This window comes from Euleptes europaea, chromosome 2 (assembly GCF_029931775.1).
Source record: "Euleptes europaea isolate rEulEur1 chromosome 2, rEulEur1.hap1, whole genome shotgun sequence".
NCBI classification, from domain to species: domain Eukaryota; kingdom Metazoa; phylum Chordata; class Lepidosauria; order Squamata; family Sphaerodactylidae; genus Euleptes; species Euleptes europaea.
Window position 1 is genome coordinate 11,602,064 of NC_079313.1, and position 12,532 is coordinate 11,614,595.

General features: G+C 50.8%; 1 protein-coding gene across 1 annotated transcript in view; it reads left to right on the plus strand.

Moving 5' to 3' along the window:
* Window positions 1-1,142: 1,142 nt before the first annotated feature.
* Window positions 1,143-12,532, plus strand: part of ZBTB7A (zinc finger and BTB domain containing 7A) — a 106,226-nt gene continuing 94,836 nt past the window's right edge. Inside the window, exon 1 of the mRNA XM_056844544.1 lies at window positions 1,143-1,237. The gene's annotated coding sequence lies outside the window, so the exon portion shown is untranslated. The remainder of the gene's footprint in view (window positions 1,238-12,532) is intronic.

Consider the following 12,532-nt stretch of genomic DNA (forward strand, 5'->3'; position numbering starts at 1 on the left):
GTAAAGGTAACAACCAAAATAAGAAGAGGCTAGATGGCCATCTGTCAGCAATGCTGATTCTATAACCTTAGGCAGATGATGAGAGGGAGGGCTCTTGGCCATCTTCTGGGCATGTAGTAGGGGTCACTGGGGGTTTGGGGGGGAGGTATTTGTGAATTTCCTGCAATGTGCAGGGAGTTGGACTAGATGACCCTGGTGGTCCCTTCCAACTTTGATTCTAATGCGATGTGGAGAGATCTCTGAGCACTCAAAAAGGCCACATAGAAATCAAAAGTGTCTGTTTGCAATCTAACCATGAAAGGCATACAGCTGAGGACCGAAATTGCTTTCTCTTTGCTCTGGCGAAGTTGTTCTGTAACTTCCTTAATTTGCTAAATAATCTGAATTTCTGCTTCCTCCCCCCACCCCCCTCATCAAGTTTCTAAAAGCTTGGGATCCACCTGCGATCCTCTCTCTTTTCTGTTTCCTCTACCCCATGTGGCCGGGCTGCTTCGATTTCCTTCGCCTCGCGTGTGAGCGCCTGTGTGTTTTAGTTGGAAACCATAATCAAGGAACAGCTCCGTGCTGATCTGCGTGTTCTGGGTTAGATAACATGGACCGCAGCCATGGCTTGGGGAGGGCCAGGAGGCCGCCTGGGAGCAGGGTCCCTTCTTGCCGAGGTGGGGTCAGGGAGGGGGGGAGGCCAGGCAGGGCTTTGCAAAAAAAGAAGAAAATGTAATCAAGCGTGCCCTTGCAACAGTCAAGGCGAAGGGTGAAACGTGGCAGGGGAGGTGGAGAGGGGGGGTCGCCTTGATTTGCTGTCAGTCCGTTCCCCCCTCTCTTCCCCCTCCCTCTTCCCCCTCCCTCTTCCTTTGCAAAAAAAAAATAGTTATAAAAATCCGCCCCGACAACAGGACTTGCCAAGCCAGTTTGCAAAGGCTTGGAGCGGCGAGCAGCCCCGTGTCAATTTCCCTTGTCAATTGCAGGTTTTCCCCGGAGAGATGCTGCGGCTGCACCTTTAAGAGAAGGGAGGGGAAGCCCATTATAGCCTTAGAAAAACCAGGAAGGGAGTTTACACAGCATCATACGGGGCTTTGCATCTACTGTTACAGTAGGGGCAGGAACAGCAGAGAGAGAGAGAGGAGAGAGGGAGGGAGGACTTGGAAGAGCAGCTCAGGAATTGACTCCAAACTCCAGGCGGCCCCCCTCCTCCTCTTCCTCCTCCTCCTCCTGGCCCCACACCCTCAGGACCAACAAGGTAAGAACTCTGGATAAGGGGGATCTTTCTTTCGGGGGGTGCTTATCAAGAGATCTGCCCCTTCTGTTAGGGGGGAAAAAAAAGGGAAAGTCTTTTCCTTGATCTCTTTCTCCCCCTTCTCCCCCAAATCATCTTTCCCACCCTGTTCCTGTGACTTTAATCATAACTTTTTGTAAAAATATAGCAATCTGGGGGATTCCGGGTTGCATGGGTGATTGGGGCACAGATAGGTGCGCGGGGGGGTTAGAGAAGGTTGACGTTTGGGTTTATATGAGGGGTGGGGGCAGAGTGAAGGTGAAAGTGGTTGAGTTAGAAGGTGTGGGGGGTTGTTTGCAATGCAGACTGTGAAATGCAAAAAGGGGGGGATAGCAATTAATCTGGCGGCCTGTCCTTTTGCATTAGGGAGCTCCGCGGCTGGTGCATGGGGTAGGGGGCTGTAATTAAGTTGGGGGTGGGGGAGAAGCTGGAAATAACTTTCCTCCCCCTCCCCCTCCTTCCTGCCCAGCCTTTCTGTGCTGCGTGCATACGTTGTACTTGCTGAGGCTGGGGCTTTCAGGGAGGGTAAGGAGGGGGGCAGGATATGTTTTTTTAAGGGAGGGGGCTTGAAAGCCAAGGGGGGGGAAAGAAAAAAAGTTGCCGGGGTTCCCGGGAGTTGTAGTCTTCCCACCCTACCCTTGCCTGCAGGTGCAATGGGCACCGGCACTACGTCTCCCCAAATGCACTGCGGTGGAGCCGGAGCCGTTCTTCCGCGGGAGGCGTGTTGACAGGCGGCCGCGGCGGCCAATGGGAAGTCAGCCTGCGTCGTCGTTCCCCTCTGGCCTCCGCCTTGGCCAATGGCGGACCGAGGGGAGCTTTGGTGTGTGTGGGGGAGGGGAGAGCGTCCAAGTGCTCGAGCGGGGCCAGCCTCAACCCCTCCCCGAGGAAGAGGTGGGGTCCTTGGGCACGGCGGCTAGGAAAGGCCGGGGATGCAAGGCCTAGTATAAGGCCCGGGCGGGGCTCAGCCCCACTTCATCTTTCTTCCAGGCTGCACTGTTGGGTGCTGTGAGGGACGGCTGCTGAGGAAGGGGGTTCTCCTCGCCTTCCTGGGGGGGAAATTGTGAGGGCAAGCTGCTTCAGTAAGGGAGAATCTGAAGTTTGGCAATGGGGACATTAAGGGGAAGCCCTGAAGGGGGGGTAATATGTTTAGAGGGCTAGGGAAGGGATAGTTAATAGGCGGTGGGGCTTGGAATGGGGGACAGGTGAGGGGCAGAGGAGGAGGAGATTTGAGAGCTGCTTATGGTCCCAGTAAACAGCTGTGAGCAAGGAGGGTCCTGGATTCAAAACCTGCTTTTGCCACCAATAGGGTTGCCAACCTCCAGGTACTAGCTGGAGATCTCCTGCTATTACAGCTGATCTCCAGCCGATAAGAGATCGGTTCCCCTGGAGAAGAGGGCCGCTTTGGCAATTGGACTCTATGGCATTGGAGTCCCTCCCCAAACCCCACCCTCCTCAGGCTGCACCCCCAAAACCTCCCACCGATGGTAAAGAGGGACCTGGCAACCCTAGCCGGCAACTTTTTAATTGAGCCGACGATCCCTGGCAGGTCTCTTTCACACAGCCCAAATAATCCACTTTCAATGCGTTTTGAAGGTGGGTTTTACTGTGCGAACTGGCAAAATCCACTTGCAAACGATCGTCGAGGTGCGCTGAAAGTGCATTATTTGGGCTCTGTGAAAGTGCAAAAGTCAGCTCTTGTCTGTTTGTTTCCAAGCTGTCACGAATGAATGACCTGTAGTGACAGGTGGACTGGCTTAAATGAGGAGGGAAAAAATTAATGTGAGCTAGTAACTTTTAAGTGACTCATGGCTGAGGCCCCGGTTCAAGTCTTTTCCTCTGCTGTGAATTGGCTTTGGCGTGCCAGTGAACTGTTGGGAAGGAATCCAAAAAGCCGCAGTAGCATAGTGCTTTTCTTTGGAATAGCTTTAAAAAAAAAAATCCCAAAGAAGTGAACAAACTTTTGTCTGGCAAAACTTTGTCAGTATGGCTGTTAAGTTTTGCTCTAGTGAGTGTGGTTGCAATCATTAAGTTGCAACAAATTCCATTTTGTAAAAGATAGAAATTTCAGAAGTTGCTAATCCCCAAGTCCGCGGTGTACATAGCTGAACTTACCTCCAAGTCTTGACTTCTCTGGGGATTGTAGTTTTCTTTCATTTCGACCATGACTGACATGGCGGTGCGTGGGCCGACGAGCCAGTAACTTTGGGCGTTGTTTGCAAGGCCTGCATAGGTTATCGCTGGCTGACCAGAGAACATGTGAGTTTGTGGTCTAAATTTCACCTTGGTTATGACCTCGCAAGGTGTCCTCAGGCCAGACGTGCTCTTTCACAATCAGCCCCCCCCCCCAATCTGCACTATGCCATGCGCAGTTGCTTTAAGCAGTAGTGAGCTGCTCTTTCACACTCAGCCCCCGGATCTGCACTGTGCCATGCGCAGTTGCTTTAAGCAGTAGTGAGCTGGTTGATGGGAATAGCTCCGCACACTCGAACGATTCTGGTTAAATTGCTGTAATGTGGGGCGAAGGAAAAGGGGGGGCTGAGTTGGGAGAGGCATGTGGAAGTGGACTGTAGAGGTTGTGGAACTGGCTAGTATGCGGGGCCCTAAAGAGAAGGGAATTGGGGTTAATGGGTTCAGGGTAAGCGGTGGTGCAAAGGTGATTGGAAAATGGAAGGTCCTCTTTACCTAGGTTGTTGAAAGATGGGATGGAGAGGATTTGGCATAAAGCTGCTGAGGGTGTGAAGCAAATTGAGGCAACTATCGTAAGGGAAAAGGGGCCATCTCGAAAACAAGAATGGCAGGGCAGTGATGAAGGCTCAAGAAAGCTGCTGTGGAATTAGATTAAATTAGATTGGCAAGAAGCTGCTCCCTTCTTGTCTGCGATGAGGATGAATCCCCTCTTGGTAGGGACCTTCTGGAAACGGGGCTGTCAGTGTACCAGCAGTGTTTAAAGCGCTGTAGGGTAGTTAGTTTTTGCAGGCTAACCTAGGCGATCTTATGGTCTCTTGCTTTCAGCGCAGTGCTAAGAGACCAGATGTACTCTGGGTCTGGTGCCCAAGCTTGTTTTCCCATCTTAGTTTGAGAAACACGCCTTCCTGACAATGTGGGGAGCTACTATTGGTTACAGTAGAACCTTTTGCCAAGTGGTAGCTTCCTAATGCTGCAGTGACAGCTCTAAATGGGTGTAGAATTGTTGGCCTGTTGATTTGGGGTGGGTGGGTAATAATATATGCTGATCACTCACAGCAAGGGACAGTTAGATGTCCCTCCTTGAACTCTGGGGGTTGATCTTGAAAGGTGTCCGCAAAAATAAACGGCCATAAATGTTGATGCGGGCCGTTGATCAGAGGAGGTACAAGTCATACGCTGCGTGGTATAGTGGTTAAGAGCGGTGGTTTGGAGCAGTGGACTCAGATCTGGAGAACCGGGTTTGATTCCCCGCTCCTCCACATGAATGGCAGAGGCTAATCTGGTGAACTGGATTTGTTTCCCAAATCTTGCACACAAAGCCAGCTGGGTGACCTTGGACTAGTCACAGCTCTCTCAGTCCCACCTACCTCACAGGGTGTCTCTTTTGGGGAAGGGAAGGTGATTGTAAGCTGGTGTGAGTCTCCCTTAAGTGGTAGAGGAAGTCGGCATATAAAAACCTACTCTTCTTCTCCTTCATTGTTTTCCTTTTATATAACAAATAAAGACATTTTGGGAGAGCTACGTGGAAACAGGGCGCATGGAGGAGACTTACGGGGGAACCTGAGCGGGGCAAACGATGCCCTCGTTGCCGCATGTAGAGAAAGCGGCAGCTCAGGTAAAAAGGGGCAGGTGAGCCGAGGAGAGCTTGAGATGTGCCGGGTCTTGTTTTTTTGCCTTTTGCGAGGGAAGGGACTTGGGCGGGGTCCTATTTCACATTAAGCCCTGGAGAACTGGGAGATTGAGAAAGACGGCACAGGTTGCCCACTTTGTGGATTTAACAAAACAGCAACTCTGGCAGAGAGTGAGGGTGGGGAGCATGCAAATTTGTACTGGCTCGGCCTCCCCTCCCTGCTTTTCTTTGGCACCGAGGCCAGGCGTGGAGGAGGCTTCTCAAAGACTGATTGTTAATACTCCCCCAACCTCCACCCTCCCATTTTTCGTGTGTCTACCATCTATGCTGAACCCGTAGGACTGAATCACAAGAGTTGGTTGCTGGGGCCTGTTTGGGGGCCCGCGGAGCCAGGTCACTTGGGAAGAGGGCGTTGGGAGTCTCCACCGACGGTTTTCTTCCTAATTGGGCTCAAACTGGGAAGTCGGGATCTTGAGGGCTGGAATGCTGTCGTCTCTGGCCTCCGCCATCTACTTCGACCGGAAACTCGAGAATCCAGCCCTTGGCCTCTCTGTAAATAGTGCAGTCGGCCGGTGTAGCGGCGAGTCCGCTGTCTGCTTCCCATGAACACATGAAGCTGCCTTCTACTGAATCAGACCCTTGGTCCATCAAAGTCAGTATTGTCTGAGTAGACCAGCAGTGGCTCTCCAGGGTCTCAGGCAGAGGTCTTTCATATGACCTACTTGCCTAGTCCCTTTAACTGGAGATGCTGGGGGTTGAACCTGGGACCTTCTGCATGCAAAGCAGAGGCTCTACCACTGAGCCACAGCCCCTCCCCACCCCTTGAACCTTGAGAGCAATGGCTGGTCACACGTTGGCCACTTGATAGGTGGGCTTGTGTGGCAAGTGGGGGATCTGGGTTCTAGAGAAGAAGAGGCTCTATGAACAGCACGCGTCAACCGAGTCAAATGGGGCTGGCTCTTGTAAGCGGTCGTGGCCTTGCAAAAGTAAACTAAGAATAGTTAGAGCTGGGTGTTGCAGTGTTTAGGAGTGTTGGACTCTATCTGGAGATCCGGGTTTGATTCCCCCACTCCTCCACATGAGTGGCGGCTCTAATGTGGTGAACCTGATTGGTTTCCCCACTCCTCCACATGAAGCCTGCTGGGTGACCTTGGGAACTCTCTCAGCCCCACCTACCTTAGGGAAGGGCCGTAGCTCAGTGGTATAGCATCTGCTTGGTATGCAGAAAGTCCCAGGCTCAATCCCCGGCATCTCCAGTTAAAGGGACTAGGCAAGTAGGTGATGGGAAAGACCCCTGCCTGAGACCCTGGAGAGCCACTGCCGGTCTGAGTAGACAATACTGACTTTGATGGACCTTGATGGTCTGATTCAGTATAAGGCAGCTTCATGTGTGTTCATGTGAGAGCCATACATCTCGCAGTTCATTATATGGAGGGGCCATGGCTCAGTGGTAGAGCAAATGTTGGCATGCAGAAGGTCCCAGGTTCAATCCCCTCCATCTCCAGATAAAGGGACTAGGCAAGTATGTGATGGAAAGACCCCTACCTGAGACCCTGGAGAGCCGCTGCCGGTCTGAGAAGAGAATACTGACTTTGATGGACCAAGGGTCTGATTCAGTATAAGGCAGCTTCATGTGTTCATGTGTACCTCACAAGGTGTCTGTTGTGGGGAGAGAAAGCCGGTTTGAGTCTCCTTAAAAAGGCAGAGAAAATTGAGGTATAAAAACCAACTCTTCTTCTTCTGTGTGTGGTGTGAACAGAGGGAGAGGTGGAAGTCCATACCAAATCCACCTTGTAGAATTGAGATTCCTGAGGTCAGGGGTGAACTGGCCATTTATTTTACAGGGAAATTTCCCGGTGGGCCATTGGCGGCCATGACTGAGCTGCGCCAAGCAGCCTCTGGTGTTTGCTGTGCTCCGACCCAGGGTATGGCAACAACGGCAATCAGTGTCGGACTGTCCAGATCTTAGCTGAGCGGCCATCACTGCAGAAGCCACTTAACCTCAACCTGCTCTGGTGTGCTGTTCAAACGTCCCATTCCATTCCCGCTGAGAACCTGGTATATCTAGTCTGCCCTTTCTCTGAGTTCAAGGTGACACACATGGTTTCCCCCTCCGTTCATCCTCTCGACATCCTTGTGAGCCAGCGTGGTGTATTGGTTATGTGCGGTGGACACTAATCTGGAGAACCAGGTTTGATTCCCCCCTCCTCCGTATGAGCGGCTAGTCGCAGCTCTTTTAGAGCTCTCTCAGCCCCATCTACCTCACAGGGTGTCTGTTGAGGGGAAAGGAAGGTGATTGTAAGCCAGTTTGATTCTTTAAGTGGTAGAGAAAGTCGGCATATAAAAACCAACTCTTCCTCTTCTTCCCCACTCCTACACATGAGTGGCAGACTCTAAACTGATGAACCGGCTTGGTTTCCCCTCTCCTCCACATGAAGCCAGTTGGGTGACCTTGGGCTAGTCACAGTTCTCTCCAAACATGGCCCCACCTACCTCACAGGGTGTCTGCTGTGGGGAAGGGAAGGATATTGTTAAGCCAGTTCGATTCTCCTTAAAAGGTAGAGAAAGTTGGCATATAAAAACCAACTCTTCTTTTTCTTGTGAAGTCGTTGGGGCTGGGAGGGCAGAACTGGCCAAAGCTCACCCAATGAGCTTCATCGCAGAACAGGAATTAGAACCTGGGTCTCTCTGTTCCCAACCAGAGACCCTAACCACTACACCACATGAGCTGTGTCTTAAAGAAACAAGCTGGAAGGTCACATCTGAAAGTCTGAGAAGCTGTTTTTTTGCTGGCTGGCTATGCGCCCCACTCAGCATCAAATTCTATAGTTCCTTGCCTGCTTCGGGGTTGGTCTGTGCACAGAAAAGTCATAAACTGGGCCACAGTTTGTTGTGGCTTAGACAGGCGGTGTGAGTTTACACTATAACTTTTGTGTACATGGTATACATAGCATGGGACGGTGGTGCTGGAAGACTTAATGCATGGGGCCGTCAACGATGACCTAAGTCAGAAGGCCCTTCCCCAAACAGTGTGGATGCCTGGTGAAGCTACTCGGTAGAAATCGTCAACCTTGTGGAAGCAGATGGCGGTGGTGGTCATTTCCTAACACAGGAGCTAGGAGACGTCCTGCGAAGCTAGCAAGGGGAAAGGTGTCAACGTAAGAGAGAGTGCTGCTTCAACATAGATCGGTCTGCGGCGTCTGTCGGGGAATTTTGTACAGTTGCCCACTGAGCCATCAAAGGAGAAGACATCCATGCAGGCTAAGGCGCAAGTTAATAGCTAAGGAAATTGGTTTCAGGCCTTGCCTCGACCTTGGAAAACAAATGTTTAATCATGAGGGAGTTGGTTGGTCGGAGCTGTCTTTTCTTCATCTGTTCTGTAGTGAAGAGTTGGGCTGGCCATTGTTGATGATTATAAGGAGAGGAGATGTAGTTTATTGGTGGAGCAAGTGCTCTGCAGGCAGAAGGTCCCAGGTACAGTCCCTGCCATCTCCAGTTGAAAGATCTCAGAGAGCAGAAGAAGAAGAGTTGGTTTTTATATGCCAACTTTCTCTACCACTTAAGGGAGAATCAAACCGGCATACAATCGCCTTCCCCTCCCCACAACAGACACCCTGTGAGGTAGATGGGGCTCAGAGAGTTCTAAGAGCTTTGACTAGCCCAAGGTCACCCAGCTGCCTTCGTGTGGAGGAGTGGGGAATCAAACCCAGTTCTCCAGATTAGCGTCCGCCGCTCATGTGGAGGAGTGGGAAATCAAACCCGGTTCTCAAGATTAAAGTCCACCGCTCTTAACCACTACACCACGCTGGCTCTCGTGGTGTTGGACTAGGCCACCTTCTCTTCCAGAGACCGTACTAAGCTTGACGGACCATTGATCTGGGCCGGGGTAAAGCAGCTTCACGTGTCCATAAGATACGGTGGTGGTGGTAAGTGCCATTTACGGCGACCCCATAGTGTTTTCAAGGCAAGAGTCGTTTGGGGGTGGTTCGCCATCACCTGCCTCTGCGTGGGCTGAGAGAGTTCGGAGAGAACTGGCCTTAAAGTGTTCTGCAGGGCCTGCAAAACAGAGCTGTTCCACCAGGCTCCATCCCCTAAATATCCAGGAGTTACCCAACCTTGATCTTCCAACCCTACCCCCTCACTCTCCCATGGCGACGTTGAGCCAGTCTTTGTCTTGTGCACATGAAGCTGCCTTATACTGAATCAGACCCTTGGTCCATCAGTCAGTATTGTGTACTCAGACTGGCGGCAGCTCTCCAGGGTCTCAGGCTGAGGTCTTCCACACCACCTAGTCCCTTTAACCGGAGATGCCGGGGATTGAACCTGGGACCTTCTGCATGCCAAGTAGATGCTCTACAAACTGAGCCACAGCTCTTCCCCTATAGTTCGGGAAGCCATATTAATTGCGCTGGCTTAGAGAAGGCGACATTTTCCAGCCTCCCAAATCAAGCTTCTCCGCCAGACCTCTTCCGTCGAAACCTGTCTAAGGATGGCACCCTTGATCTTGCGCATGGCTGTATTTCTGGAAGGTGGAATAGTGCAGCGCTGTATGTGGCTTTTTTTGTGCCAGTCGCACCTATGTTGGGTGTGGCTTTAAACAATCCACATGGCTCCTCTGAGCCGCTGTTCTTGTTGTTATAACCAAAGCTGTGCCAGAGAGGAACTGAAGTCAAGACCTGCTGACAACAGCCAGGTGTGGAGATGTGAACGGTGGTGGAGGTATGTGTAAAAGCTAGAAGTGGCGAGCCAGCGTGGTGTAGTGTTTAAGACCGTGTTTAGAGCGGTGGGCTCTAATCTGGAGAACCGGGTTTGTTTCCCCACTCCTCCACATGAAGCCAGCTGGGTGACCTTGGGCTCTCTCAGCCTCACCTACCTCACAGGGTGTCTGTTGTGGGGAGGGGAAGAGAAGGCGATTGTAAGCCGGTTTGATTCTCCCTTAAGTGGTAGAGAAAGTCGGCATATAAAAACCAACTCTTATCCCGGGAGAGCTGGTTTGTGACCAAATCAGTTGCTTAGCTCCTGTTCTGAATCTATCAAGCTGCCTTCTACTGAAACAACCCACTGGTTTGTGTATCTCAGTGTTGTCTGTTTTTGATGGGCTTTCGAGAGAGAAAGAGAGACAGAGGTCTTTATTGACTTCTGCCACCTGAAACGGTTTAATGCGAAGCCGGGGACTGAACTAGAAGGGTTCTGTATGCGAAGCCGTGCCCTCCGTGGCTGCCCCTTCCATCAATGGTGTGCCATGAAGTCACAACTCTTAGCTCCTTCCATTCCTCCCCCCCCTCAAAGCACACTCGAGGAAAACGTTTTAGCTAGCTCATCCTCTGAAATGTGCCCAGATGCTACCTAAAGATCCGCATGTCCCACCACTGTCTAAATTTATGCTTTTTAAGCTCCAGCATCTCAAACTCGCAGGAAAACCCACCTGTTCCTCGTATCAGCAGTCCCTTCCAGAATCTAGATGGTTCTTGCACTAGAAAAAAATAATACCAGTGATCTCTCTAGATTTGGTTGGTCTGTATTTGTGCAGGCTCTACAACTAATAGTTCCTGTCCCAATGTCACTCTTGCCGGTTACCAGAGTATGTCCCAGTGACGATAGTACCTGGCACTGCTTAGATTCACCACAGATCTTTCTGTAGCATTTTAATGATTTCATCAGGGATGCCATGTGAGTGAAGCCCTATCACAGTAGGTTGAGTTCCTGGGTCAGGCCCAGTCCACCCATTGGTCAGGTTCAGATGTAAGAAAAACTCATTGTTTGTTGCTTAGGGAACAAAATGTTGAAAGCCCTCATGCTTGCACCTTAAGAACACAAGAAAGGGCATGCTGGATCAGACCAAGGCCCATCAGGTCCAGCAGTCTGTTCACACGGTGGTCAACCAGGTGCCTCTAGGAAGCCCGCTAACAAGACTGCAGCAGCATTCTCCTGCCTGTGTTCCAAAGCACCTAATATAATAGGCCTGCTCTTCTGAACCTGGAGAGAACAGATATGCATCATGACCACTATCCATTTTGACTAGTAGCCATGGATAGCCCTCTCCTCCATGAACATGTCCACTCCCCTCTTAAAGCCTTCCAAGTTGGCAGCCATCACCACATCCTGGGGCTGGCAGTTCCACAGTTTAACTATGTGTAGTGTGAAGAAATACTTCCTTTTATCTGTTTTGAATCCCTCATCCTCCAGCTTCAGCAGATGACCCCGCGTTCTCGTATTATGAGAGAGAGAGAGGAGGTGAAGATTCTGGGAGCACCTTTTCTTTGGTGGTTCTTGAAGCCTTTTGAGATGAAAAGCAACTGTTGTGACCGGGTGCACTATGGGATGTTCGAACCGTGCTGCTTGGAATGGGAACAAAATCAGAGCATTTGGGAAGGGACATGGCATGTTTGGCGGGACCGCCTGGCCACGGAGAACAAAAGAGGAGTCCCACTGGATTGAGTCCACTTAGTCCTATGTTGTGGGAAGGGCTGTGGCTCAGTGGTAGAGCATCTATTTGGCATGCAAAAGGTCCCAGGTCCAATCCCTGGCATCTCCAGTTAAAGGATCTGGTAGTAGGTGATGTGAAAGCCCTCTGCCTGGGACCCTGGAGAGCCACTGGCTGGAGGGCTGAGTAGACAGTATTAAAGAACATAAGAAAGGCCATGCTGGATCAGACCAAGGTCCATCAAGTCCAGCAGTCTGTTCACACAGTGGCCAACCAGGTGCCTCCAGGAAGCCCACAAACAAGTATTGAGTTGAATGGACTAAGGATCTGATTAAGTAGAAGGCCGCTCCACACATCTGCATTCCTGAAAGACTTGCAGGTTGTGAGGTTTGAATGGGATGAAACGACAAACTGGTTTGTTGTCTTGCTTGGCTTGGAATCCTGGTTTGTAGGCAAGAAAACTTGACGGTTGGCTGCTTCATCCAAGTTGAATGTCCCAACAAACTCCAGCTGGTTGCAAGCTGAGAAGTCTTCTTGAGTAATCTTCGGTCCCTGAGATTTGGTTTGTTCCTGTGATGACAGAGCATGTCATTATCTTTTGAATGGAGCCTGTCTCTCCAGTCGATGTGGTGGTGTGGGCCCAAAATTGGGTGAGCATTGTCAGTCCCAGGTGGATTTTATAATGTGAGCCAATATGGGGAGGGGCTGTGGATCAGCTTGTTAGAACATTTGTTTGGCATGCAGAAGGTCCCAGGTTCAATCCACAGCATCTCCAGTTAAGGGGACTAGGCAAGTAGGTGATGTGAAAGACCCCTGCCTGAGACCCTGGAGAGCCACTGCCAGTCTGAGTAGACAATACTGACTTTGATGGACCAAGGGTCTGATTCAGTATAAGGCGCTCCATGTGTTCATGTGTTCACTATGATGAAGAAGAAGAATTGGTTTTTATATACCGACTTTCTGTTAAAAGATACAAATGGGTTTGTCTCTTATAGGACTGCCCTGTATGCTCTGGCAG